At 46.2% G+C, this 25,384-nt stretch overlaps 2 long non-coding RNA genes across 3 annotated transcripts; both read right to left on the reverse strand.

Moving 5' to 3' along the window:
* Positions 1-1,921: 1,921 nt before the first annotated feature.
* On the reverse strand, positions 1,922-6,469 carry LOC146755552 (uncharacterized). Of its 2 annotated transcripts, XR_014938032.1 has the most exons (5): positions 5,892-6,469; positions 5,427-5,648; positions 4,634-4,677; positions 2,819-2,988; positions 1,922-2,032 (listed from the first exon to the last, which is right to left on the reverse strand). It is a non-coding gene; the product is annotated as an uncharacterized LOC146755552 (long non-coding RNA). The 2 variants fall into 2 exon arrangements; XR_014938031.1 differs by lacking the exon at positions 2,819-2,988.
* Positions 6,470-16,826: 10,357 nt separating this feature from the next.
* LOC146755553 (uncharacterized) lies at positions 16,827-19,145 on the reverse strand. The gene is made up of 3 exons (XR_014938033.1): positions 19,059-19,145; positions 18,458-18,573; positions 16,827-17,122 (listed from the first exon to the last, which is right to left on the reverse strand). It is a non-coding gene; the product is annotated as an uncharacterized LOC146755553 (long non-coding RNA).
* Between the last annotated feature and the right edge of the window lie 6,239 nt (positions 19,146-25,384).

The raw sequence follows: 25,384 nt of genomic DNA on the forward strand, positions 1-25,384 counted from the left end.
TTTTCCTTAGTTTTCTGTGCCTCTTTACTTTCTTACCCTCTCCCCTTGTGTGAGAAACTCTCAAAGTCAAAGATTTCTAGTTAGGCAAAGATGGCAGCGATAGCAGCAGTGCTTATTCATTATTGCAATACTGCGCGCACATCCCCTGTTGGCAAGGGAGAAACTGCACACCAGTCAGTGAAATCAATTCTGTTCTGTGCCCTAAACCCAATGCAGGTGATGCTCTCATGGCTCTCATTGGTTGAGCATCTCAGGCTCACAGACTCCTCCAGACTGTTCCTAGGATTCATTTCCATAGAAGGTCAATTACCAACCTCTTGTTTTTAGGTTTGCCTTGTACTTTTCTGCGGAGAGAGAAGGGCAATGTTTCCAACAGTCAGTACATTCATTCTGTGCTGTGCTGGGCTCCACCCACCCTGTATTTATCTTGTGCTTGTCTCAATTCTACCCATGTCAGAATGCCCCCAGTCTGAACTTAACTCTGTTCAGCAACTTTCTTGGTGGAAAAACTACTTATACAGCTGTTTTACAAGAGGGTTATACATTCAGTTAGGGCCTACACTATGTACTGAAAATACTGGAAACTTCCACTGCAAAAACACAATCTACCTCTCCCATCTGTGCAGCCTTGCAGACCCAGAGCACGCCAGGTTATTTCTGCTTTCATAGCATTTGCATGCTGTAGGGTGAGCAAAAGGTTCTGCTGCTTGATTCTTCTGCAAGAGCTGCCTACCGGCAAATGGTTGCAGGGATGGAGGATGTGACAGAAAGCATTTGTCTCCACAAGAGCAGAGTTACATTCAGTGCAGAGTGTGAGAGTCAGGTTGGTGTGGAAAAGCACTGACACGCTGGGGATGATGCAGTGCTCACATGTCTAACACTCACAGACATTACTGTCAGAAGGATGGTGCTGTGTTGTGCTTCTACCTTTGGCAGCCCCTGGAGAAATGCTGTGGCACACAGAACACCTTTGTATTGCACTGACTGCTGCCATGCAGCATGGATTTAACACACCAAATCCAGAGGAGCACGACTGCATCTAACTGCCCTGAGAAAAACTACTGTAGCTGAAGAGATGAGGAGGCAGCTGCTCATCTGCAGAACAAGCAGTACTGCCAGACATTGGGCCAGGTGAGCACCTCCTGCTGCAGCGTGATGATGACAGGGCTGGAGATGATCTGCAAAGCCAGCTTCAAAGTGGGAGACATGAGTCAACATGGCAGGAGGACAGAGGTGTTAGGGAGCAGCCAAGGCATCAAAGAGTATCAAAAGGCATTGAAAAGTATCACAAAGTGACAGCCAGGAAGACTGGGATATATCATGAGCAGCAACCTGGATGCTAGAGATTATTTGCTCCCATACAAAATGGTAGAGATCTTGCTGCAGACATCCCAAAGCCAGGCAAAATGGGAACCCAGAGCTCTGCCTGCACGAACCCCACAGCCAGAGTGTTGCAAGCTGAGCTGCCTTGCTGTTTGTTGCATTCATCCCAATCCCTGTGATTGAAGACTCGGAATGCAGTCAAGGCGATGACTGAGCATGAGAGTGACTTTATTCAATAAAAGACAGGAGGGCTTGAGAGGTCAAGGGTGAAGATGGGACTCCTCTTGTCAAGATGTGAGTGGCTCAGAGCTGGTGCTGCTGCCTGGTGCCTGGGACTGGCAGCCTGACTCTAAGTCCCCATCTAAGATGCTCAGCTTCACCTCACTGATGCTGCCCTGCTCCTGCATGGTGGTGCTGCTGCTGGGACACTCGGGCTGTGCTTGGGATGGGCAGCACTGCAAAGGCGCTGGGTCACAATCCAGGCAGGTGACTGCTGTGTCTGGCAGGCTCAGGTCAGGAGCTTCAGCAGAGCCAGGAGATATGAGAGCATGAACGTGGATGAGCCCCTTGTGTCCATCACTGTTACCATGTGGAAGGCTGTCATCCGAATTGCAGCGATTTGTGCTTAATAAGAACTCTCCATTGATGGAAACACACTGCACATCACTACTTGGTTTGGATCTTTGGGGTTGACAAGGGCTCGAATTATCTAGGAAGGCACAGAAACACAAGGGTTAGTGTCAAACGTTTGCAAGTTGAATCATGCAAGAGGTTGCTGATACTTGGTAATAGAGTGGCGGCAGGACGAAGCAAATAAGCTTGAAGCAACAGAGCCACTGTCTTGAAAGTGATCCTCGTGCAGGTCCATAAGTTTTGACTCTGCCTGGACTTCATATGGGGCAGTATGACATCACAAAGGGGTGATATGATGTCACAAATGGGCATTATGACGTCACAAATAAGCATTATGATGTCACAAAGGGGCACTATAATGTCAAAAAGGGGCATTATGACATCACAAATAAGCATTATGACGTCACAAAGGGGCATCATGACATCACAAAGGGGCATCATGACATCACAAAGGATTGTTATGACGTCACAAAGAGGCATTATGACATCACAAACGGGCATCGTGACGTCAGAAAGGGGCATCATGATGTCAGAAAGGAGCATTATGACATCACAAAGGGCATTATGACATCACAAAGAAGCATTATGGCGTCACAAAGGGGCATTATGACATCACAAAGGGGTGTTACCATCACCCTGCGCCCAACTCCTCTCTCCCTCCTATTGGCTCCCTCTCCCACCAATCCCCGATCTCCCCTCCCCTTAGGCATTGAATTCTCTTCTCACTACCTCCTCCCAGTCCTCCCCTAGGAACAGAAACCATTCAGATTCTACAGCAAACTACAGCATCTGCACTGCAAGAGCTCACTGAACCACCTGCAACAATGAAACATGGTTTTGGAGAGTGGGTTTGAAAACACACCTTTAGACAGCTGTCTCCCTGTAGACAAAAGGAAACCAAGCAGCAAAAGAAGAGTCCAGCCTGAAACATGCCCATGCTACAAGCCCAGGTTTTTCACAGTCAATGCAGAATCCATCCTGTTCATGAGGTGACAAATGACCAGTGGGTCTCCCCTTCCTCCACCCCTTCTCCTTCAAAGCCAGAAAAAGAAAGAAAAAACAAGCTTCTGTACAGCTGCCGTTATTTCTGACAGCGAGTGTAATCACAGAATCATAGAATGGCCCGGGCTGGAAGGGACCTCAAGGATCATGAAGATCAATCACCTCCCTGTCCCTGCTGGCCATCCCCTCTTCTGATGGAGCCCAGGGGACCATTTGCTCTCTGAGCTGCAAGAGCACGCTGATGGCTCACGTTCTGTTTTTCATCCACCAGGACCCCCAGGTCCTTCTCTGCGGGGCTTCTCTTAAGGACTGCTCCTCCCAGGCTGTACAGATGCCTGGGATTCCTCCAGCCCAAGTGCAAAACCTTGCACTTTACTGTGTTCAACCTCATTAGATTCACCTAGGCCAACCTCTCGGTTGAGCTCCCTCTGAATGGCATCCCTTCCTTCCACTGCATCAGCCGCACCACTCAGCAAACAGCAGAGGGTGCACTCCATTGCATCATTGGTGTCACTGATAACCATGTAAAAAAGCACTGGTCCCAAGACAGACTCCTGGATGACACCACTTGTTATTGGCCTCCACCTGGACACAGAACCATGAATCACCACCCTCTGTCTGTGGCCTTTCAACCAATCCCTTATCCACGAGGTGGTCCACCTGTCAAATCCACATCCCTCCAGTTTAGAGATAAGGATGTGGTGGAGGGCCATGTAAAAGATCTTGCTCAAGTCCAGGTCAATGACATCAGTTTCCTTCCTTTTGTCCACAAATGCCGTCACTCCATCATAGAAGAGCACCAGATTGGTTAGGCATGGCCTTCCCCTGCTAAAGCCACGCTGACTGTCTTGGATCACATGCTCATTCCTTATGTGATCAAGCATGTCTTTGAGGCGCATCTGTTCTTCACCATCTTCATCACAGTTCTACATTTGAATCAAATAATTGGTGTTGCTGTCACCAAGAAAACCTCTTTGTCTTCTACTCCTGCTGCACATCTGTGCTTTCACCAGAAGCAAAGGGAGAGGCCACCTCCTAGATCCAAATTTTAAGAAACCAACACCCAATAGGTGTCATCTGAAGTAAAATAGCAGAGAAATTAAGATGACTCTTTTGCATCCAGCTTGGATCACTCCCTCACTCAGGCACACCACCATCAGATCAAGGAGATGCTGCCTTCAGCTTAGAGACTGTATGGGAAATCACAGCTTGAACCTCTGATTAATCAGCTGAGGCAAGTGTTGGGCCAGCTGCGGGAGCACAGGTGAGAGTAATCTAGCTGTGCTCCCAGAAGGGGTGGACCTCGACTGCACCTCTTCTGAGACCTCACCTCATTTAAAGGCTGACCACCACTAAGGCAGAATCTCTTGGAGACTGCTCCCCAGTTGAGACTGCCTCAGCTTTCTGGTCAAGGCACCAACATTGGTCAGTTTTCCTTTGCTAATAATCTTTGACTATTTACCACCATCTTGGTTAACATCTTTTTACTAGCCACCCTTACAGAGACCATAAGGGCTTGGGCTTCCAAACTCTCAGCAAGCATTTGGATCAGCCAGCTTCCTGCTGGGGAGCCCCCTGCATCACTGCTGCCTCCTTTCGTACTGGACCTGCAGATGCTTCAGAGCTCATTAGCATGGACTTCCTTCCTCCCCTCAGCAGCTGCTCCTGCACTCACCTTCATTTCTACTCAGATACCGGCCGCTTCCAGCACCAGCTGACCTGCAAGACACAGAAAGGAAAGGTGGGAGTCATGCAAACGCAGAAGCCCAAGGCTGCGTCACCACCACGTATGGCAGCCTCGGGAAGTCAGCTGCAACTACATCCTTTGTCAGAATGGAAACAGGCACCGTCAATTAAGTGTGACCTCTGAACTCATTGCCACCATCAGAAATAGGCACTGAAATTGCTCACTTCACTGCAGCTGGTTACCTCCTGATTTTGGGTAAATGCGGACACTGTCTTGAGGGCTACCAGAAAAACGACATCAACTTCATTGTAGGTGGTTAAGCTTGGAAGCTGGACTTGAGCAAGAAAAGTTTCTCAGCTCAGAATCACAGAATTATCAAGGTTGGAGAAGACCTACAAAATCATCTGGTCCAACCATTACCAATACTTCCCGGAAAAATCATACCTCTCAACACAACATCCAAACGTTTCTTGAGCACTCCCATGGTCGGTGACTCCACCACCTCCCTGGGCAGTGCTATCCAATGCCTGAATACCCTTTAGGGGAAGTAATATTTCCTAATGTCCAGCCTGAATCTTTCCTGGCACAGCTTAAAACCATTCCCTCTAGATCTATAACTGATCACACGAGAGAAGAGGCCAAACCCCAGCTCACTACAACCTCCCTTCAGGACGTTATAGAGAGTTATAAGGTCTCCCCTGAGCCTGCTCTTTTCCAAGCTGAACAATCCTAGTTCCCTCAGCAGCTCCTCGTAAGGTTTGTGCTCCAGACCCCTCACTACCTTCGTAGCTGAAGACGTTCCAGAACCGCAAGGTTTTCTTGCATGGAGGGGCCCAAAACTGAATAGGTCAAACATCCTTCTCTCCATCATTGCTGTCACGTGGAAGGCTGTCCTTGGAACTGCAGTGACTCATGCATCCTAACTGCACTCCATTGATGGAAGCACAACGTGCATCATTGCAACTTGCTGGTGGGTTCCTGTATTGGCAAGGGATCGATTCACCTGGAAAGAGTAGATACACAGCATTTAGCGTCAAACTTTCACTGTCCAAGGAGGCAAAGGCTTGGTGCTGCCTGTCAAGCAGGTTTAAAGCAGCTTGTGAGACTCATCTGGGAAAGACAGGAGTCAACCAAAGATGTCAGGCACGGGCTTGAATGCCAGAAGGAGGTACAAGCCCACTGAAAGCATGAATTCTACCTGTGTTGCTGACAAGCAGTGTTTTGAAAGCTGGATTTGCACCCTTACCTGCCAGGACCACGACTTCTGCATCAGAGGGCTCCCTGGCACTGCTCTGCAGTTGGTGTTTGGCCACAGGGGATGGTTTGCCCAGGCAGAAGCAGGAACGCCAACTGCCAGCTGGTGACTCTGCCCTCTTACTGGGAGAACTCAGTCTGGAGAGAGAAAACAGAGCATGCTGTCAGTCGTGGTGCAGGGTGAGTGATGAGCTGCACCGAGCCCTTGATGACAGTTGCCCATTCCTGGCACTGCCTGCTTTCTGCTGAAACACAGCCTAGAAACACCCTCTGTTTCAAACAGCAGAGGATGCTTCCATTCCTACAGCTCAGCCCTCAAGTCCTGCTGGCTACATTCCTCTCAATGATTTCAAGCAAGATTCGGAGCATGTGAGCAAAGGCTCCACAGCCGGACAGGAAAGGAGCTGGCAGGCGTAACTGCTTTCTGAGGAACCGTACAGTTATAAGGGAAGCTCAAAAGCATCCCTGACTCTTACATTAACACCTCCTCGGCCTCAGCTCACTGCCACCTTTAATTTCTAGTGCCAGCAAGTCTGACCAACAGCTCTGCTTACAGGAGAAGCACAATTGGTTTCAGGCACATGGCCCTGAAATCTGGAAAACCCCAAGATTTCCATGTACAGCCAGCACAGAACAGGATAGACGCCAGCATGGCTTTCTGCATCTTGTGACTGCCTGCCCAACCAGGAAGGAAAGGCACCTTGTGTGGCTCCACTGAGGCCATAGGGCAACTGTGTGTTAGTTGAATCCTCAAAGATATAATGGACAAAAAATAAACCAATAAAAATCATCCGAACAATGATGGTAGGGGCTGGAAAGGGAATTCCTCTTTCTTTATCTTTCAGATGGAAAATCAATGATTGCGTTGAAGTTCCTCAGTACAGCTGCAGGCCCTTCCTCCACTTGTATCTTGCTGCTCCGTGTTGCAACAGGAGAGCTGCTCTGGCCTCTCCTCTCAGCCTGTGCCTCCTGCACGGTGAGCAGCTTTGTGGATGGAGAGACCCACACAGACTTGGGCCCAGGCAGAGAACTGTGCCCTGCAAGGGAAAACCACAGCTAAGACAGAATAGGAAGCAGCAGCACAGCCATCCCCATTCTGCATATCTCTCAGAATTGCTCATCCGAGCCACTGGAAGAAGAGGAGCTCAAAATAACTGTGTGCTCAGAGGTATGCTCGTGGCAAAGGACACAGCCACAATTAAGAGCAGCTCACTGTATCTTAAGAGGCAAACAAAAAGCCTAGAAAAACTAGGGGCCAGAGATCTCAGAAAGCATCACTGCCACACTTCAATCAAGTTTTACCTGCTTGCAAAACATCTTAAGAGCAGTGATGGTTTTCTCCATGTAAGGCTGGGACACTCTCAGGACCCATCAACAGGGCACCATATTCTAACCTAAGCCCAGAAGCCTGCTGTCTCCTCAACAGTAACAGAATTTTCAAAGGTCTTGGAGAAGCCCTGGATTGGATGAAGCTGTCAGATTTAGATCAAGCTAATGGAGGAAGATGCTCACCTACTCCCTCTCCCATGGCTGGTGTGGATTTGGAGCAGAAAAGGACGTCTGTGTAAATAGTACTGTTGAAATATCAACTGGTAGAGCAGTGTTGCACATTGTACAAATCACAGTTGGACATCCATGGACAGCTGATGATAAAAGTAATTGTAGGGGAAGTGCTGGATGAAATATTGTTAAAAACAAATAATCATTTTAGCTGCACGTTTGTAAGCATTTCTTTTCATCCTTCTCAAAACAGTTTCATGGCAGAATAAAGAGGACACGTTCACACAGACATTTCCACAGCCAGACTAGGGAATAATCAAAGAATATCAACCAAAACGTGTTTCCTACCAGTTACATGAATCTTGAAGGTGAGTTTCTAGCCAGCAGCCTCGCAGCTGTACTCCCCTTTGTTGCAGTAATTCATTCCTGGATGTAAATCACATGTAGAAAAGTGTTGCTATGATACTAGATGACCAAGAAAGTCCTATAGCCAAAATGTTTTGCACCAGAGAGGCTGTCAGTTGATCCTCCAAATGCAAGACACACCAAATGAAGCGTTCCTTTATCTCTGGGATTCCAAGCATTTTCTCACCTCTGACTTTCACTTGGAATGTTGCTTTGTCATCTTTTGTTTCACAGCTGTAGCTCCCTTGGTCTTTCAGGGTCACATTTTTGACCATGAGGTTGCGGTGCGTCCCCTGGGAGATGATGGTTGTCCTCTGGTCCTGCTTCACCTCTGTTTGATCTTTCTTCCATACGACAGCTCCGCTTGCAGCTGACACCTCACACACCAGCTCCAGGTCTTCAGAAGGACTGACTGATATTTCTGGAGTCATTTTGGGCTTGTTGACAACATTAATGGCTTCATCTGAAGAAAAAAAGAGAAAGTGGTTTACATCCTGACTCAGGCTTATTCAGCACAGCATGAAGATACAGTTAGAACTGATTGTAATGTCTCTGCTCATTACATTTGGGTGATCGAGTTTCACCTCTAGAGGTACTCACATACAAACGTGTGCTTGATTCTCCTGTGTAAGGAAAGAGTAAGTTCTATGCAGACAGTTCTTATTTCTTTTAATCAATTCTGCATTCTGCACGTGTTCTTCTGTAGCTAAAATGAAGGCAGCTAAGTAACGTGTTTTCAATGCATGAACAAACCTATTCAACACCTTGTCTCTAAGCTAACAAGCAGCGTTTGATGAGCACATCAGTATTTCATGCCCTTCATTCCATCCAGACAGAACCTGCCTGAGGAGCAAGCTGATGGCTGTCAGCTACAGGCAGACCTAGCTTAGTATTGCATTTCTTACAGCAACAACTGTTGCTTTCAGTCACTGGATATACCAAGGCCAATTGCTATGCCAGGCACATTTATGGCATCAGTGAACAAATAATGAGTTAAAAATTGTAATAGACAGGAGCCATCTATTCTTTTAAAACTAGGTGACCAAAGAAGAACAGCCCCTCTAGAGTCAAGCTGTTAAGAACTAATAGCATCAATCAATGTCACATACGTAGATTACTTCCCTGCCCTAAGACCATCTTGTGACCATTTGTTGCTCCTAATTAAGCCCCCTCTTGATGGCATTTTTGTCTGAGCCACGTGACATTTTGTGATAGGAGTTACTGCTAGTGTTCCCTTCACCCTACACCAAAGTAGGAGGTATCCATTCTCAGGGAATCATGCAGGCTTCCTCTGTATTTGATGCTCAGAGACAGCCCCAGAACTTTTTAAATCTTAGCTTAACTCTCATCCAATAATGTTCATCAAACAGTGCAACTTGTCCTTTGGGGATGCCTTTGTTCTGCATCCACCAGTTCCAACGGAGTCTTCTTGGCTTGTTTTAGATCAGTTTTTCAACAGATAAAGAAAGGGGCTTTGAATTACAAAGTGAAATTGCAGAATGCATGATTCTCAACCAAACAGAACGGGAGGTGGGATGCAGGGTGAATACCTGAGCCAACACCACCTGCAAGCAACCCTTCAATATCTTAGGAATCTCTAGCCATCCCAAATCCAGTGTTGGGCTTGATCTATCATCTCTGCTGAGTTTTTAGCCTGCTGATGGTGAGCATCATGGTGGTGATGGGTGAGCAGTTGGACTAGAGGGTATTAATCAACCTTAAGGAGCCTGTGATCAGAGGAATGTGAATGTGCTGTTACAGGTCACAAGCGCTGCACTGCAGCATGAGCATACACAGCAAAAGGTTTTCAGTAGAGCTTCAGTTCATAAATGAGGACTGGGTTATGGAAAAGAGGTTCAAGATAGAAACCAGAAACCAGATCTTAACGCCAGGTTCTGTGAATGCAGCCAGCTGAATTTCACAGATATTGAATTTCAATGACAATTTCTTGTGTTATTTTACCCTCCAGCTCCACCCTGAACAGGAACAGGTCAGTGACAAGCATTACTCCTCCAGGCTTGACCTGACAGTGCTCTACTTGTACTATGAGCTAATGCCAGGAAGAGCAGGAAAAGAGTTTCATCCACGTGCCTTCTCCTTCCTTAGTAAAACCAGTGTGAAACTGCAGCCACGTCAGGCTGAAGGAGACGTCTCAGATGTCCTGCCTGGATGCAGGAGCTCACGTGTCAGAGGATGTCTGTCACGTCAAGTCTCATGGCAGTGCAGTGCATGACAAACTGCAACAACACTTTCCTGTGGGCTCCTTTAGGCACGAGGCCCAGCGGGTGACACACCTCTGGCTGCAGCTCTTCAGAGCCTCCCAGCAGCCACGTGATGCCCATTGGAGAGACACAGCTGATCCGCACAGCAGATGATTTACCAGCTAGCTCTGGTTTACAGCAAGAGAAGATACAAGTGGTGATGCTGAATGGTGAAATACTGCGAGTGTGTGGCATAGGTATAAGATTTGTGAGCCTGAGGATGTTCAAAGTCAGGATGGACAGGGCTCAGAGCACCTGATGGAGCTGCGGTGCCCCTGTTCATTGCAAGGGAGTCCAACTAGCTGACCCTTAAGGGTCTCTTCCCTATCTATGAGATACACAAAAGCTGATTCTGCAGTAACCAAGCTACCAACAGCAGCTGTTTGTCTTACAGCTTGCCAACACAGATTTTAAAATAACAGCACTGATTACTCATTTGATAGTCACATTACAGTGCAAAGCACATGGAAACGTCCATCAGCTAATTCATTTAATTCTTTGGGCAGACCTGCCAGTATGAAATATTATGCTAACATGACAGAGAGAAGAAAAGCAAAATTAAGACTAGCTGACAAGCCGTGGCAGGAAGTTCTGCTCTCCATCAATTTAGTCCCATTATTCAATTCTGTTTGGAGATGTCTCCATGACTCTCTGGAGTTTGTTCTTTGAGAAGAAGCAATTAAGTAAGCTCTCCAATGCCAAAGTGCATACACTACTCTAGGCCTTTCTTGTTTCTCCATGGATCAACAAGGGTGACAAGCCAGCAGAAGATGATGAAGAGCCTCATCATGAAAACTCATGCATTTTATCCCCCTCACAGATGCACTGACAACTTACAGCATCATCCATTGAGACGTTGTGAATTTTCAGGGTGTGTTTCTTCCCCACAATGTGCAGTTCCTATTTTTCACTGGCCTTGAGCTCCTTCCCATCCTTCATCCACTCCACAGTAGCGCCTGTGTCTGAAAGCTCAGCCTGCAGTTTGGCTTCCTCACGCAGCCGAGCGGAGATCTTTTCTACATCTTTGCTCTTATTGGTAAATCTCACTGCAGCACCTGTCAGGAGCAAAGGCCTCGTTAGTTCAATTGATATCAGGCTAACGTGGTCAATGTTTGCTGCAACATCTCTGAAAAAGTATCACCTTCTGTTCCTGCACTCATCATTGTGTCACTGCTGAGCAATTCAAGATATTTCATTTGGTCTTCTTGCCGGATTTACTAAGTAAAAATCAACCAAACATCTCCTTCTACTGATTAATAATGCTCTAAACATGCTTCTGCAGAGGTTTCCACCCAATGAAAAACAGGTCCTCCCATCATGAATGTTTATTTGTTCTATTTTGTCATGCAAAGCTGATTGATAGAGATATTATTGGAATGATTGCTCCCCTACTTCTAAACTATTCCAGTGCAATCAGAAAGGCTGTCTGAACCTGGAGCTGAAAGTACTGCTCTATGGTGATGCAGTGGTAAACCTGGTGACTGAATGCACTGGCCAATAGCTGTGAACTGCAGACATTCATCAGCTGGCATGAAGCAATCTGGTTCAGATACCAAGCAGCTGGGTAGACTGGCTTACCCTACACTCAGTGCTATCATGTATAGGTCATTACCAGGACTCACATCAGTCCATGGGATGCAATTTCAGGTATTTGGTACAGGCAGTGAATGCCTGCAGCCCCAGTTCTAATCATCAGATCACAGCAACTATGCCTTGACTGTAAGAGGAAAGGAGAAGGATCAAAGAAAATACCTCTCACTCTCATCTTGGTGCTGACATCAACATTTTCGGCAACAAATTTCACTTCTGCTCCACCATCATTCTTGGTGATGTTCTTTATGATTAGGCTGTGAGTAGTTTGGGTTCTCTTGATGATGCAGGTCTCGCTTTCCTGTAAGACTTTACCACTGAGGTACCAAGTGCTGCAACACATTGTTGTAAGATCAGTAGTAAACATGGCATCCCCTCCAGGTACAGCTTCACCAGCTGTTAGGAAGGATTTCACAGCCAGGACTGGTTCTGAGGAAGAACAACATGGATGTCTTAATGCTCTTTAGATGCAAGTCTGGTATCTCATTTAGAGATGGAAGATTAAATCATAGGTACATTTCTACTTCTCCCTTTTCATGAGTGCTGGAAGAAGCACTTCTATGCTTAAGATCTGTTACTGAAAGTTCTGCCTCTTGCACATGTGAGATATCAAAAGATAAGGATATTCATGTCTCTCTCACAGAAACAGAACTTGTATCACTTTAGTGGTAGCTGGAGGTTGACAGGAGAACTAGTAATAAAGGAAAGCCTTTGGTGTGTTAATGCACTACTATCCTTAAAGTCAAATGAAACATCTTTAGGGAACCAACACAGCTGCTCAGCTCACACTGACCCATTTCCATTGGGGTTTTTGTGCTTACCAAGGTGCACGCTCCCTGGGAATTCCAGAGACGGGCTCTGTCCATGCGCATTGACTGCAGACACTCGGAACTGATCATCAGCCTCTTCAGACAGATTGCTCACCGTGAACTCTGGGACGGGGACATGAGACTCGTGGCACCTCACCCACGTGAAGCCAGTTAGTTTATTGCCTTCCACAATGTAGCCATCGATTGGAATGGGGCGTTGCATCTTCGGAGGGGACCATGCCAGTGTCACTGAGGTTTCTGTTTTATTTTTCACCACGGGGTCAGCTGGGGGCTGGGTGGGAGGTTTTCTGGGAGCTGAACAGAAATAAATACAGAAATATTAGCATAAGGTCATGTAGGCTGGAAAAGACCTTCAAGATCAGCAGACTCAACTTTCAGCATGACCTACTGAGTCCCACCATTAACTACTGTGGTACCTGAGGACATACATGACAAGCTTATTCCTGCAGGTATTTGCATAGTGAATATATTCACCCTCTGGTTGCTTTGGAACATTTTAGAGGTTAAAATCCCATCAGACTTTTTCACTGTGTGCAGCCACTGATACAGGCAGGAGGCTGGGAATTACCTGATGGGCTCTAGTTACAGACTACTGACACAGTAAAGGATTGATTTCATTTCATTTTGGCCATCAAAAAGTTTGGAGTCTGGTTTAAGTCATCCATCTAGACTCCAATTATAATCATATGGAGAACAGCGCATTTAGGAGAACTCATCTCATCTTAATAAACCTGAATGAAATCACAGAATCATAGGATCACGGGAGGGCTTGGGTTGGAAGAAACCTTCAAGATCATCCAGTTCTAAACACCCTGCCATGGGCTGGCTGCCCACTAACCAGCTCAGGCTGCCCATCACCCATCCAACCTCGCCTTCAACACCAAGGACAGGCACCCACAGCTTCTCTGGGCAGCCTGAAATGGAAGCAATGAGCCACACGTTGAAGATACTCAAACATTCATGACTGTAGAGAGAGCCAAATACTCCATACATATTGCCTGCCTGGTCAATGGTATTAAAATGCCAACAACAGACTCATCCAGCTCATTGAAAATGGTGTGAACAAGGCGTACAGTATTCTTCCAGCAGCGAGTTAGATCTGCAAAGTGTAAAAATAGGAAATCTCAATGCAATGCAATTTTCCCTCATAACATAAATAGACACATAACTGTTTTGGGGTGCACTGTTACCAGCCTGTCAGTTGCTGTTGGTTAGTGCTAGATGCCAAAGGTCCCACTAACATAGCATGAAGCCGAAAGCTAGACGCTGGAATCAGATCTCCTGACCTTACCATCAGAAATCGAGATGTCATATTTTGCTCAGAGGTGCCTGCTTGTAGGAGGGACAGCTTCTGAGCTTTTTCTGCTCCAGGAACCAGCTCCAGCTTCAGGATTTAAACAGCAGTCAGAAATTAAACTGAGCTTTGTCACCTCCATCAAATAGAAGGAGTGGTTGGGTGGTACAGCTTTCCAAATCACTTAGAAACTGTCACAACAATCAGATGCCTACCTTTTCTTTTTGAACTTGTTAATACATAGAGCTTAATAGCATCAGAATGCCCCAAGCACTTCAGATAACACGACAGCTGTAAACCCTTCTTTAAGGATTCCTTTGTTTAACCACTGAGTAACTGTAATTCAGTGGTGCTGCTGGGAGAAGGGAAGTCCTAATCTTCCCAGATGGTGAATAGAGCTGATGTTCACATGCAGACTGGTGCTGCAGCACAGCCAGAAACCACTCATTTGGGAAACACAGCACCAAGAAAATAATGGGAATAGCTTCATAAAATCAGGCAGCTTCACCCAAATTTCATGTCAGGTCCATTATTCTTCCTATTTTCAGGAAGAATGGTTTTCCCTTTTTCTTGTAGTTTTATTTTCTTTTCCTTTCATGCAAGCAGCTTTGTAGCTTAAAAAATTGTTTTCTAATCACCTCCTGGTGTGGACAAATCACACAGGTTTGACTCCATGTTTTACATAGTTAGCATTTTATATTTGTTCCAGTATGGAACTGTACAGCCATAGAATGGCCTGGGTTGAAAAGGATCTCAAAGATCATCCAGTTCCAACCCCCTGCTATGTGCAGGGTCGCCAACCACCAGACCAGGCTGCCCAGAGCCACAATCCAGCCTTTCCTCATAGGAGAGCTGCTCCAACCCTCTGATCATCACAGTGGCCCCTCCTCTGGACCCACCCCAACAGCACCACAACCTTATTGTCCACAGAAAGCATATAACCCTCATTCAATTGCCCTTCCACTCAGCTTAGAGCACTACTAAAACCAGCATCTTCACCTTAGCTCATCACACTGCTGCAGTTCCTTTTACAAGGATTTCACTGGCAAAAATTAAATCAAAGCCATCACAAGGGATTTAGCACAGTTACGTGTTACTGGCTACGAGAGCTGTCAGCACAGTCACCTGTCAGGCTTTGCTGCTGTTCTCTTTATGTAGAGGCACAACAAGGTTCAGACACCTCACAGTGCAATTCTCACTTGGACTGTAAAGAAAAAGGAGGCTTGAAAAGCAGCGTGTGGAAAACAAAGAAACAAGAATTAGAACAACAGTGGGGCCATGGCACTTGTAGGAATTGTTCTGCCTTTAACAGCAGAGCTTTTCAAGAAGTATGAGGGCATTGCAAACCAGACCAGTTTGGACAGATTAACAACTGCAAGTAGTGGGTTCCAAAATTCCAGACATGAAATCAAAGATAGAAAAACTCTTCACATTTTCATCTCTCAATTTTTCGTACATTGTGCATTACAGTGCAAACAAGTCTTCACATACAACTTGGAAGCTAAAGACAAGTCTGACAAAACAGACTGCACAAAAATGATGGATAATTAACAGAGCAAATTGCTCTTTCAAATACAGAGTTTATGTCTTCTGGTCATAACACTTCAGAAGCCTCAGAGGCTTCTTCTCCTTTGTATATTTTCATTAATCTTAGATTTTGTTTTCATTCAATGTGACCTCACTAAACAAATATTGTCTAAGACCATGAGTATCACATAAGTGTGCAGATCTCAAGCTGCTCACTTATCTAGTACCCTTGGCATGATGCTTTATTTTCCTCAGCTGATCATCTAGATTGTGCCTGTTGATTGTGCAACAACAGCCTGTTGGTCTCGATTACCTGTGAGAGGCTCTAACTTTGGCCAGGAAAAATCATTTGAGGACAAGTAATTCTCTTGGAATCAGTAAGGCAGTCTTCCCATTCTTTCTTACCAGCACCCATCTTACATGTTAATAAAGGATTCTGGAAATCAGTTTGAAGATCAAGAAACAATTCAGTTCAAGCATATGCAATCACAGGATTTGTACGTCACCTGCAAAAGTCATTTTATTCTATCCACAATCTCATCCTACATGCAGTTCCTTAGAGGGTTCCTTAGGCACACCAACCCCATGCTCCTATTACAGACCCTTGCATAAGACAGGTGATATACCTACAAGATTATCTACAGCTTAGACTATGAAAACAGGGAGTCTAGCTAGAGAAAATAATCTACCTGTGCTTCTGAGCAATCTGTTAACCACTCTCATACAGTTCAGGCCAATCCAAACAAGATGCAATGACATGTCAGCCACAGAAACAGCTTGATTTTAAGGAGTTTGTTTGGACAAGCCCCTGTTGCATACGGTGGTCAAACATGCATTACTTGGGGGCACATTGTATTTGATTTAACACATCCTCTTACCTTTGGCTTTGCACAGAGTCCAAAGTCTATCAGCTTCAAATTGTCAATCAGCAGATTTTCCCGGTGGATGAGAAAGCAGTCAGGAATGATTTCCACCCAAATGCCCAAGGAAACATCTTTTCTCTTCTCTTCTTTCCTGCTGTGGACAGTGGTTCCCAGTCTACTCAAAACTCGCTCGCTCTCGCTGTCTCAGAGGTCTTCACTGACTGCTGGCAAGTTCCCATCTTCCAATATCCCAGGTGGGAAATACTAGCTTGTATCTGTTGGAAAGGACCTGGGGACTAGGAGGACAAGTGGTGAGAGACCACAGGCTGAATGCAAGCCAGCAGTGTGCTCTGACAGAAAAGAAGTACAACAAGATCATCAGCTGCATTAAAAAGCAGCACAACCAGACCAGGACAAGTCATTCCTGCTTCAACACTCATTGCACCACATCTACAATACTGTATCTGGTTTTTGGCCAGGAAGGATAACAACCTGAAACAAACTCTGTGGATGACATCCAGCCTGTGCAGGGGGCTGAAGCTCCCACTCAGAGAAGAGAAGCTGGGGAGAAAGATGTTTGTTCAGGGTGCAGAGGAACCTCATGGCAGCTTCTCAATGCCTACGGGGTGGGGAGAGGGGGTGCGTATGAAGATTGACTGAGGCTCTGGCCAGCAGGTCACGATGGGATTGTGACAGGAAACAGTCATACACCTAAACAGCAGACTAGATAGAAGGAAATAGCTTTCCAAGCACTGAACATATTACCCAGAGAGAACATGCAGCCTCATCCCTCGCAGAAAGTGATGATGAGAGTGGGAAAAGCTCTTGAGAAACTTGGTCTCACGATTCCCAGAGCAGCAGGTTCAGGCACAAATCTCTACAAGTCACCTCCACACCCAGTTCCTGTCCAAGCCCATAAATCCATCAGCTTCTCAGCTGGAAGCCAGTTGCTTCTAAAACATACAGACAATGATTCATTTTTCAGAGGGGAAAGGTTCCTTAGATAGAGGGATTTCATAAGATGCCTAGGAAAATGCTCGTGCTGTAATGATTTGCTTTACTGAGTGATACCAGCAGCTTACAAAATGCCAAGCTCTAACCTATTGGTGAGGAAATATTCAAGCCTTCCAGTACCTAACCTGTGCTTCAAGACTTCAGTGACAGAAAATCCATTGGATGGGGCCAGAGGAATGCATCTCACCCCATACCCTCTGTATAGCCACCATTTGTTTAAAGGATCACTCTTCCTTGAGGCACAAAACTAGAGCAGGTTACACAACAGACTGACACCACAAGGGCTTCTCTCGAGATACAAACTGCAGCAAAGAGCATCACAAAAATGTGAAACCAACACTCAGATCAGATCTGTGTCTCTGCTCCGCTCATTAGGAGCATCATGTTTTACTCCCCTTTCAGAGGAAGATACTTCTTCAAGGATAACAAAATCCAGCTCAGCTACAGAACACAGTACCACATAGCAATAAATATCTAACATTTCCTGTAGGGAAAGAATCCTAAGCACAAGTTATTGTCTGAGTTTCAGCTGGGACTGAATTATCTTCTTCAGTGTCTGATATAATACTACGTTTTCATTCTAGAGAAGCAATGGAGATAGCGCAGTGATTCTTACAGTTGCTGCCAGGCAGCGTTGTACAGAGCCACAGTCAATCTCAGCTGAGAGCCCAAGGAAGTGAGAAGGAACAGAACTAGGACAGCTGACTTAAACTGGCCAAAGGATATTCCATACTATATGACATATTGTGGAAGGAGTTTTGAAGGGGGTAGAACTTCATGTAAATCTCTTCCACTACTAGGAGGCTAACTGGACACTGATTGGTAGGTGGTGAGCAATTGCTTTTGCATTCATCATAACTATTATCCTTTTCTCTATCTCAGTACATAATTCTATCTCAACCCATGTGTTCTACTTTGTGTTACTTCTCCCCCCTTCAGTTCTCTCCTGCAATCCACTGGAATGGAGTGGAGTACTGTAACTCTCTCTGCCAACAGAAAAATAAAAACACATTCATTATTATTTATGGAAGACTGACTGCAGTTCAGGCTCACTGGTTTGAGGTCTCTGGGCATAACCCTGACTGTGAACAGAAGCAATTGCTGAAACAGTCTGTCAAAAAAAGACTGGAGCTTCCTCTTCCAAAAGGCGGTCCTTAGAAACAATGCAATCAAACAGCTTCCCTGTAAGATAAGGTTATCTGAAAATGCATTTAGAGAGTATCAGAGAAAGATAAGTAAGAAAGACAGCACAGAAAGCAGAAACTATTTCTTACCTCTATGACTATAAATATTTCTTTGATGTCTCTCTTACGTGATCCAATGGGCAAACATGTTGATGACTTCAGTTCTTCATGGCATCAATTTCTGTTTTAGCATGAGGCAAGTCATCCTTAAGAGACCATAAAAGCAAGCGATGAAATCGCTAACTACTGTGACATACCAGGTACCACATCTGACTGCTGTGGAACAGAACAAGCACATATGGGACAGTACACAATTCAACATCAACTCAGCAATGACTGACATCACTCCCATAGAAATTCTGAAACAGAGCTGTGAAAAATGAAAAGTAAAACATTCAGCATTTTCATTGGCATTTTGGTAAAGTTGCTGTAATAATGTAACAATAATGTAATGTAATGTAATGATGTAATAACTTCCTCCATTTTAAAGCCAGAGAATTCTGCCCTCTGAACAACCAGCAACAAGATTTGTGGTGCTCTGTTAAACTTTTTCCAGCTCTACAGCATCTTTCAAAAGGCAATGGGACCAGTAGGCTGCATTCGTATGTACCATCCCACCTGCCCCCGTGTTCTTGAGAACTCCACAACTCCAACAGAAGATATTATCATATTTAAATGCCTTTTGGCTTACCACTACAGTAACTTTCTCCATGATTTTTAGTGCAACTTTTTCACCAGTAAGAAGATGCCGCCCGAGTTTTACCTTGGCAAAACCACCTACAAATCAAAACACAGATGCTTAAAGTTGAGTGTGAATTCTTCTCTAATATAACATTACAATTTCCAACTGGTTTAAAAAACAAATTTCAAATTTATACAAATGAAACCTGACTTAGAGAACTGACAAGAGCTGTTAATCTATTCTCAGATTAATTCTAGAGTGGTGAGACAGACTGTTAGGCGTGCTGTTTCTGTACAAAGATGACACTTACCCGTTCCAACTGTTTCATGGAATTCCTAGTACTTGAGAATTTCCTCGTAGTCACTGACAGACATCCTGAAATGTGCAAGAACTGAAGATCCTCCAAGCACGTGCAATGAGGAAGTGCCAGCAGTGTTCACATCCTACTTAGGACGTATTCTTAGAGGCAGAAGGGACACTCGTGGCAGATCCAGCAATGCTCATCTTCTCACCAACGTGCATCCCCCTCTCACCCAGCAACAACAAAACACAGTGCATGAAGCTGGCTTCACTTAGGTTAACAATATGGAACATCCCTCAGGGCTTTGTGCCACAGAGCAGTAGCAGGGCTGGACTACAGCTTGAGGAAGCAGTGGAAGCCTTTCCCTGTATGGTTACAGTGTCCCTGCACGCACCCCACAGCCAGAGCGTTGCAAGCTGAGCTGTCTTGCTGTTTCTTGTACTCATCCCAATCTCTGCGAATGAAAACTCAGAATTCAGTCAAGGCGTTGATTGAGCACGAGCGTGCCTTTATTCAATAGGAAAAAGGAGGGGGTGTGAGGTCTGGAGGAAAGATGGGACTCATTCTCTGTTGTCTGACGAGAGTGTCTCAGAAGTCGTGCTGTTGCCCGGAGCCTGGGACTCTTGGCCTGATTCTACCTCCCCCTCCAAGATGTTTGGCTTCTCCTCTGTAATGCTGACCTGAGCCTGCATGGTTGTGCTGCTGTCGGGGCACTCGTGCTGTGCTTGGGCTGGGCTGTCCTCGAAAGGCACTCGGTTCAGGCTGGTGCCTGAGGAGTCTGGCAGGCTCAGGTCAGCAGCTTCAACAGGTATGGGATGAACAAGAGCTTCAACGATGATGGCATTCTTCTCTTTATAACTGATGTTATACGGAAGGCTTTCATCTGAACTGCAGCATCCTGTGCTTAGTAACAGTTCTTCATTGATGGAATCACAGGATGCTGCATCGTAACATGCCTGGCGTCTTGGAGATATACAAGGGCTCGGGTCACCTAGGAAGGAGTAGACGCACAGCAGTTAGTGTCAAAGTTTCACAAGATGAATCATGAAACAGGTTCTTGACATTTGGCTATGCAGTGATGGTGGGCAGAAGCAAATAGGCTTCTAGCAACAGTGTCACTGTCTTGAAAGTGATCCTCGTGCAGGTCCAGCTCTTGTGTTGACAAGAGACTCATTTGGGAAAGACAGGGGTCAACTGAAGATGTCAGGCACAGGCTTGAATGCCAGAAGGATGTACAAGCCCACTGAAAGCATGAATTCTACCTGTGTTGCTGACAAGCAGTGTTTTGAAAGCTGGATTTGCATGCTTACCTGCCAGGACCAAGACTTCAGCTTCAGAGGGCTCCCTGGCACTGCTCTGCAGTTGGCGTTTGGCCACAGGGGATGGTTTGCCCAGGCAGAAGCAGGAACGCCAACTGCAAGCTGCTGACTCTGCCCTCTTACTGGGAGAACTCATTCTGCAGAGAAAACAGAGCATGCTGTCAGTCGTGGTGCAGGGTGAGGGAAGAGCTGCACCGAACCCTTGCCAATAGTTGCCTGTTCCTGGCAATGCCTGGTTTCTGCTGAAACACAGCTTAGAAAAGCGCTCTGTTTCAAACAGCAGAGGATGCTTCCATTCCTACAGCTCAGCCCTCAATTCCTGTTGGCTAAATACCTCTCAACGATGTCAAGCAGGGACATGGATCCCGAGAATGTTGGAGGCTCAGGCTGCTTCGCTCTCCTGGGGCAGGCCTTCAACAGGGAACGAAGGCAGGAGATGAACTTGCCCCGTTTCTTTGGCTCTGCGCAACAAAACAAAAAAACAAGTTCATTTCAGCCCTGGCTCGGTTGGACGAGGCCGAGTGCAACACATTCAACAGAACACGTAACAACAGAAAGCATGTTCCCAACAAAGACACGCAAGAACGGATTTTCCCCATCCCTGGAGGTGCCCAAGGAGCTTAATGCAGTTCTCTTTCTAAGCTTGCTCAACTCGGGCATTAATGAACCCCCTGAAAGCCACCTTCAGACCCCATTTTACTAACCCGCATTGTCAAATGTAAAATACGCACCTGGCTTTGGCAATGAATGTAGGATGGACTCGGGCAGTTTTCCCCTGATGAGTTCCACGCACTCACCAGGGAAAAAACCAACCTGTAATAAGAACAAAAAGACAGGTGGGCATTAGCCCAAGCCCAGAGCCAAAGGGAAGGTCCTCTGACACCGACACAGGGCAACTGTTTGCATCCAGAAGCCATCCTGTGCAGGCAGAGCAGCTCCAACCGGAGATTCCCGACTCTACTGAAGCTGTGCTCTCTAGTCAAAAATGTGTGCCTACCTCAAAGCCACGCTTGCCTCTCCAAAAGGGGCTCATCTCCTTTGGTGGCATATCAACAATGCACACGATGTCTCCAACCTGCAAAAGATTGAAACATCAATCCCAGCTTCAGCACAGCTAAAACAAAAGCCTTCTTCTACGACACAAAATATGAGAGTATTCCCGAGGCGTTCACACTCTATACTACATCTGTGCACAACAACAAGGAACGCCTGGAACTGCTTACCTCCAGAGAGAGCTCATCCGGCCTCTGGGCGACGTGGCTCCTAATAACATGGGCTGCCGCAATTGCTGGTACGTTTAAAGATGACATAGCACGCACCAGCTGCGGCTCCCGCATGTTATCAGCCTGCAAAACAGAGCACAGGCCGTTGTCAGAAGATGAGGACAAACCAGGAGGATTTCAAAGTGAGGAGCACATCTGCAAAGAAAGCTGCAGCAAATGCGCTCCGTCCTTATCAGGAGCACTTCAGAAGGAGCTGCACGTCTCATCACAGTTATTTCCCTTTCTGGCGTGCATTGCCAGGCCATGCAAAGATGCATCTCTCTCTACCCAGACTAATCAGCAATGGCACTGGCACAGACAAGTGGCCAGGCCCTTTTTGGCCCATTCTTTCCTGCAGGAGAGTACACCTGCAGCTCCTTCTAATGGCTCAACACAGGGAAAAAAGACCGGCCAGAGCTTCATACTGTACCTCTGTTGCCGCCAACTCAGGCTCACGGCTGATCCCACTGCACGCAGCACCCATCACAGCAAGTGTGAACAGCTGGAACAGAGCAGAAACACACTTCTGTTTTCTCTATTCACACAGCACAGTATGGACAGACTTCTTCAGAGCTACCCGCGCATACCCTGCGGCAAAACCATGCGGGGGGACAAAAAATGGCACGTACCTGGCAGTGAGATCACTTCAAGCTATCTGCAGCAGTTCCTTGTCGCTTTGCTCGGATGAAATGAGAGCAAAAGCTGCACCGAGGCAGTGGGCGGAGGGTGAGGAGAGGAGAGAGAAAGAGCAGGTCAGTGAGCAGGGCTAAGACTGTCATGGAATAACACACACAGCACAACTGTCCCACCCACTTGCTGCAAGACATGCTGAGTCTCAGGCTACGTGATGCCTGTCCGCCCAGCAACTTTACAATGCTTCCACTACTGAGCAAAGACAATGGAAGAAGCACGGGACAGGTGCCAACTTTACTGATACCCCCTTTGGAACGTGTGTACCTGGGAAAATTACGTCTGATGGTCAAGAGTAAGCAATACGGTGCTGTGAGCTCAAACAGCCAGCAGTTCTCAACACCTCACTGCCCACCCATCCATCCCACGTCAGCTCAGCTTACCTACAAGCTGCTGCACACGACGGTGAGAAGAAAAAGCACTAAAGATACTAACTAAAGCCACTAAATAAAGGCACTAACTAACTAACGGCACTAACTAACTAAAGGCACTAACTAACTAACGGAACTAACTAACTAACGGCACTAACTAACAACAGTAACTAACTAACAACGCTAACTAACTAACAACGCTAACTAACAACACTAACTAACTAACAAAACTAACTAACTAACGGCACAAAAGGCACAAGAACAACAAGACAACCAACCACTCCGACCACTAGCTCACCCACAAAGGAACACAGAACGCACCGCTCCTCCCCTCATTCCAGCCGCTTATGACATCACCAACGGCCAACAGCCTGGTCCACCATGACCCCCCACAAGGCGGGGAGCCAAGACCACGTGGTCACGTCTGATTCCAACACGGCACCACAACATTCCAGGACTCAGTGTGGGCTTGGAATTCTATCCTGGTGTGGCAGCGCAATGGGAGGTGTTAGGGCACAGCTGAAGAGCTGACAGACAATGGATGTTTCCAAAGGAGGGTGCCAGATTAACTCTCAGCATTCTCTTGCGGGGCTCTTAGGAATGCTTCAAACCCATTTTCACTGCCTAGCTCATTTCTAGAAAGTCCAGTTGAGAAATGCTCACTTTGTCTGGGGAACGCCTCTATGCATCATGAATGAAAAATAAAATAAAATGGGCACGCGACCCTATGAAACTTACCTCTCTGCTCTTGCTGTCAGCCAGACACCTCAGATGAGCATGACGTGTCCCTGCTCCTGAATGAAGATTCACCCAAGTCTGTGTTCCTCTCTGCTCCATCTCTGGGTCTAAGAGAAACACAGACAGAGATGATTACAAGATCCTTTGTGCAGACGAAAGACAAGGGTGCACACGAATTCTGTTTAGCAAGAAATACTACATTCCCAATGGTAGTACTTGAATCCTCCTTTGGGGCTGGAGCTCAACAGGTCAACACATCAGAAATAACACAAAGTGCATCTGGAAGACGTGTCTCAAAGCCCAGAAAATCCAACACGGGAGGGGGCTGGACAGTGGACAACAAGTGTCCATTTCCATTACAGCTCCCTGTAGAGAACAGCACCAATCAGCAGGCGTGAATCAATTCATTCACAAGCTGCACCATGACTCTGTTCTTTACATGATAAAGAAACACACAGAGATTCCTGACCAAAAAGTTGGGAGTTAATAACGACCAAAGAGGTTCCTGTTCCTACGCCTCATCCTCTCACCCCAACTCCTGGGTGATGCCCACAGGCTTCAAGTCAGCTCTCAAATCCATTGAACTCCAGTCACAGAACTCCATCAAGAAGGATGTCACACATGTGACACTTACATACATTTTGCATCAGAAACAGTGACGCCAGCAGGAGCAGAGAGGTGACTGTCCCCCTGTACTCAGCACTGGTGAGGCCACAACTCGAATTCTGTGTCCAGTTTGTGGCCCCTCACTGAGAAAAAGACACTGAGGCATTGGAACGTGTTCAAAGAAGGGCAACAAAGCTGGTGAGGGGTCTGGAGCACAATGGGGCCATATGAGGAGAGGCTGCCGGAGATGGGAATGTCCAGCCTGGAGAAGAGGTGGCTCAGGGGAGACCTCATTGCTCTCTATAACTTCCTGAAGGGAGGTTGCAGTGAGCTGGGGGTCGGCCTCTTCTCTCGTGTCATTACTGATAGAACTAGAGGGAATGTTTTCAAGCTGCGGCAGGAGAGGTTCAGGCTGGACATTAGGAAATATTACTTCTCAGAAAGGGTGGCCAGGCACTGGAATGGACTGCCCAGGGAGGTGGTGGAGTCACCCACCCTGGGGGTGTTCAAGGAACGTCTGCAGAAATCCCTGCTGAAATCCTGACCTCTGCCACAGGTGGCTGAGTGACACAAAAGCTGTGTCCTTGGTTCCCGGCCTTACCTTCACATGCTGTTCATCTTGCTCTGCAGCTCCTGTTCTGAATAATCTTCTTATATTCCCATGTGATGTACCCTGAAATACATCATTTAGTGAGTCTGAACAAAACATAAGACATTAATTGGAACTGTGAAGAAATGTTTTTTGCACTTTACTTGGAGGATGTTACATGCTATACCTTCTTTTCTCAATTGTAACACATGATTTTTTATAAAAAGAAACATAGCAAGTCAGCTCTTCAGTGTGCATATTGATGAAACTTGGTGAAATACAACTATAGAAAAAGGCAATTTGAAAATTTAAATATTCTTATCAGAATCTCTGCTATTAGTTACCGTTCCAATGTTCTGATTTGATGATGATTCTCTCAGAGCTGTTTTGTCACTCGCCACCTCAAATGCACTTCAAGTGCTTTAGGAGCATCACTGGAATTTTGAATAAACTCGATAT

Source organism: Coturnix japonica, chromosome 32 (genome assembly GCF_054131305.1).
Source record: "Coturnix japonica strain WE chromosome 32, WE-NBRP24, whole genome shotgun sequence".
NCBI classification, from domain to species: Eukaryota; Metazoa; Chordata; class Aves; order Galliformes; family Phasianidae; genus Coturnix; species Coturnix japonica.